At 37.3% G+C, this 4,693-nt stretch overlaps 1 pseudogene; it reads right to left on the bottom strand.

The window, feature by feature from the left end:
• Positions 1-662: 662 nt before the first annotated feature.
• On the bottom strand, positions 663-803 carry LOC118009737 (annotated as a pseudogene).
• Positions 804-4,693: the final 3,890 nt, after the last annotated feature.

Raw genomic sequence — 4,693 nt, 5'->3', positions numbered from 1 at the left:
AGAAGTGCACCTGTGGGCTCCTGGGTACTCCTTATTAAATATATAGCCTATTTCATTTAGTTGGCTCACTAGGCAATAAAGTTGTTGGCCTCATTGTTTTTTTTTTTTTTTTTTGCCTGGCTCTCAGTAAATACTGGATAACAAGCTAGAAGAATGAACTGAAATAACCTATTGATGATGTTCGGGACATGCTACCCCAAATATGGTACCTCGGTAGATTATTTTAAGCTGGTGGAGTTTGAGAAAAAGACAGAAGCAGGAAGGTCACTCTGACCTGCCCACCCTTGCTCTTCTTCCCTGAAAGCAGGAAATAAACTCTCAAGTGAAAGATACCCTCCCTGTATCAGGAGGATAGAAGATCTCCTTATCACCAGAGAAAGGGAATTTAAAGCCCCAAAGGCTGTTTAAACAAACCTTGTTAAACTTAACTCTTATCTTCTAAGTTACTTCTTTACCATTTACTACCCCCTAGCCCAGACCTCCTTGTCTTGTCAAGGCTTCACAAATTTATTTTTTATTTGTTTCTAAAAGGTATAAAAGCTCTCCTCTGGTCACTTCAGGTCCTTATTCTCTTGTGAAGGCTCCCATGTTCATGTAACAATTCAATAAAATCTATATGCTTTTCTCCTGTTAGTCTGTCTTTGTCTATTTCATTTTCAGACCTAGCCAGAGACCTTAAGAGGGTCAAGGAAAACTTTTTTATCTCCTCTATAATCACTAAATTTAACCTTTTAAAAAATTGATTTAGACTTCTAAATTTTCTGGATCTACACTTGATCTTAGCCAAAAGGCTGAGAAGTGATTAAATTTTCTGGATCTAAGATCCAAATCAGTAGTGCTAGACTCCCACAGGAAACTTGTTGTTTACTTGCAAAAGTATTAACAGGAAACCTAAAGAGGAAGCCTTCAGACAAACTCTGTGGGCTCAAGAGATTTAAATACAATCTGGAAAGCACTTTTTTGCTTTCTTATCTAAACCAACCCTATAAACCTCATGAGGTTTGGCTTTCACTAATGTTTTTATTCCTTTTCCTTGGTGACAGGCAGCAAGTACCTCCTCAGGAAGCACTAAGTATGCTTTCAGCATGTATTAAGAAATAACTATTTATTTACAGGTATTTCTGAGAGAGTGAGTGAGCAAAAAGGGGAATAGAAAGAACTGGGCATCTCTTACAGAATCTGACAGCTTGAACTTTATGAAAGATTAAAAGTTTTGTGTATATATATGTGTCAGCCATGGAAACTTTGGTTTATGATGTGGAAAAAAATATTTTCCATCCTCAAAAATCTGCCCAAGAAATGAATAAAAAACTCTCTTAATTTATATGGGAGAAGGGAACTTAATTATGTAAATCAACAGGAGATTGACCCTGCCGTGAATTTTTAATAATATACTAATTGCCTGATAAGGAAATCAAATTAGGCTTCAGTGGTAAATTTTTGTCTGAGTGTGCTGGGAGTTACAGAATCAACTCTGCTTTTCAGTAATGGTCCTGGAGCTGATATTTAGTTTGTCAGATGAAAATACTGGTCTCTCTTCTGGCATGTGTTCTCTTGATTAAGTATTGACTTAAAATTTCACTGAGTCCATCTCAGCTCTTAATGATCTCGAAAATGAATCCCAGTTGTCTCATCTGCTTGTTTACAAGACTATAGAACAGTGACAATTGGTTAACCATGAAAGCTGAGTGAGGATGACTTTTTCCCTTAAGCATTAGTAAGGAGGAAATTTTGTTCTTATACAGTCAGATTGGTGCACCGGAAAAGGGGTCATTTGCCTGGTGGGTTTTTGTTATGGAAGAGCTACTTGGAACTTTGAATAACTTTTGCAGAGTACAAAGCTCTTCTCAGTCATATTTCTGTAAAATACGATTTTTTTTCTCCTCACTCTGTCTTTACTTCAAGAATCTTAGGGAATAGATCAAAATAATTTCAGATAGAAGAACACCTTGACTTCTTAAATGGCAAAAAGATTTTTTTTTTTTTTGTCTTCCTGTAAAATCAAGACAATAAGTGGAGGGAAAAACTGAAGCCTAGATTTATAACAGGCAAAATTTCCAGGAGACTTAATATGAAAATATATTGCAGAGGAAAGAAGAATTTTCTTTTGCTAAATTACTCTCACTTTACCATGCCTATTTTCTTAAAACATAGATCTTCCATCTTTGGAAAATGGCTAAGCACCACAAGTAGCTGATTTTACAAAGCATTTGGTCTGTCTTCAACAAACATTTATTGGGGACTACTTAGTTGAAAGGTACAATATTAAGGGGGATAGGAGTGGAGGTGAAAAGGGAAAAGGAATCAGATATGTTTGCTGAACTCAGAGAGATTATAGGTTGGCAGAAGAGACAAATGCTGATACATAATCAATTAAAGAAAAACATGCAAAGTCCTCTGAAGCAGAAATACAGGTATTATGCAAGTGTATTATGGGGGCTTACCTAAACCTAAGGACTCAACTTTTCTTAGCAGGTTAGATAAAATTTCAGACCTAAAGGATCTGCAAGATCTATAGATGTTTGCTAGAAAGAATAAAAGGGAAGACGTTCCAGATTGAGGGAACAGCATGTGTTAAAGCTCTGAGGTTGAAACCAGCAAGACAGGCTGGAGAAACAGACAAGTCCTGCGTGGCTGGAATACACAGTACACGAATGAGGAGCAAGGCAGGAGGCTAAGAGAGACTGGAGGAGTAAGATCACACATGACCTTGCAGTGACAAAATGCATGTTTAAGCATGGCTTGGAATGATGAAAAACGCAGTATTTCAATTTCAGGAAATATCCTTAAGCATTCATATGTGAAAATAATTCTGAATAATAAAAATTTTCACATAAATTATTCTTACTCTCCAGAGTTTTTTCAGAATATTTGTTCAAAACAGAAAGGTTAGGGGTCCACTAAACCCTCAAAACCCAGCATTTCCCTCTTCCTCCCTAATTTAGAATATTATGAGGAGACACTTTTCTTTCTCAGATGATATCTTATTCAGTTCATCTAACATATTTTGGGAGCTCTGCAGACTATTACTCTGGAAATTATGGTCTTAGGAGACACGAACTCTCTTTGCACTTTCTTTGAGGCTCAAAATGCGAAGTAACTCCTTCCTTTCAGAGTTTCTGTGAGGTTTGCCAACATTTTAGGTAACGGCCAACACTTAGCATGGCGAATACCGTTCCAAATGCTATTCATGTAAGATGGATTTCTTTTATCCTGCCTACAACACTGTGGGGTAGGAGTTATTAATATTACAGATAAGTGAACTGAAACCCAAATAGGCTAAATTGCTCCAGATTGTACAGCTAGTAAAGAGCAGAGCAACAGTGGGAACCACCACGCTGTGCTTCCTCTGACACATGGTAGAATAACAACAGTATATTGTTTCTTATCCAAGATATCCAATATCTGTGAATTTAATTTGTGCATTTTTATTAATGCTTACATATTTGAAACAATCTATTGGCTGGTCAGATATTTTGGCATATCATTTATTTCTTGTGGTAAGTTAGCAAATAACATTAACTACCAAATCCTTGAGTGGTTGGGTAAGGTCAGAGCCTTAGGCTGCTGTTTTTAAGGGTTCAGGGGAGGGGACAAGGCTGACTATAAAGGTGTGAGAATCAGGTCCCATACTTCCCAGAAGAAGGAGAATTGTGAATGTTGGAAATCAGATATGCAACTGTGAAAATATACCAGAGTTCTATTAATTAGTAACTATAAGCAATAATTTTTTTTAAAGATTTTATTTATTTATTTGACAGAGAGATAGAGAGCACAAGTAGGCAGAGTGGCAGGGAGAAGGAGAAGCAGGCTCCCCTCGGAGCAGGGAGCCTGATGCGGGGCTCGACCCCAGGACCCTGGGATCATGACCTGAGCTGAAGGCAGACGCATAATGACTGAGCCACCCAGGCGCCCCCCAATAATTTTTATTAAACAGAGAAGGGAATGAAAACCCTAAGATCTTGGGGTTGCCATGAGGATCAAGTGAGTTAATTAATATCGGTAAAGTGTTTAGAACAGTACCCGCAATAAAGCAGGTGCTCAACAATGATAACTGTTGTTACTACCTTTTTTGGTACTAAATTCCATCCATCTTTTTCCTAAACAGGAATTAGTTATTGTGGACAATAGAGAAATTTTTTTTGTGTGTGTGTGGTTTGTTTTTTGTCTACTTTAACACCCTATGCTCATGAAAAATCAAGAAATGATAAATGAAATTTTGCTATAAGAAAACAGGGCTCTAAGATGCCCAAATACTTGCCATAAAAAAAATAGACAATTCCTGCATGAGAGAGGCATGCCTGTACCTGGTAGAAGATTTGCAATTTGGAAAAAAAAAAAACAAACCCAAAACTCTAAAAGATAATGAATAAACTTTGATATTTCCATTTAGAGAGGATTTGTAAAAGGCTTAAATCAAGAAGGCAAGGAAAAAAGAAAGAGATGACAGCAACAACATTTTGGAAACTAGAAACAAAGGCAGTTGGCATGGGTAAGTGGCAGGGGTGGGGGAGGAGGTAGAGGAGATTCAGAAGCATTCCTCAGTGCATCCCACCACTTACAAGCCTCATGTATTTTACCTTAATTTGGGTACTTGTTAACACCACTACAGAATGCCAGAAAACACAAGAATCAGAACCACCAATTATTTCATAAAGTGAGGGTCCAAGGGGGTTATAAACAGTTATGTGAA

This window comes from Mirounga leonina, unplaced genomic scaffold (genome assembly GCF_011800145.1).
Source record: "Mirounga leonina isolate KUSES-001 unplaced genomic scaffold, KU_Mleo_1.0 Mir_127, whole genome shotgun sequence".
Lineage (NCBI taxonomy): Eukaryota > Metazoa > Chordata > Mammalia > Carnivora > Phocidae > Mirounga > Mirounga leonina.
This window is presented reverse-complemented; position numbering and strand designations above follow the sequence as displayed.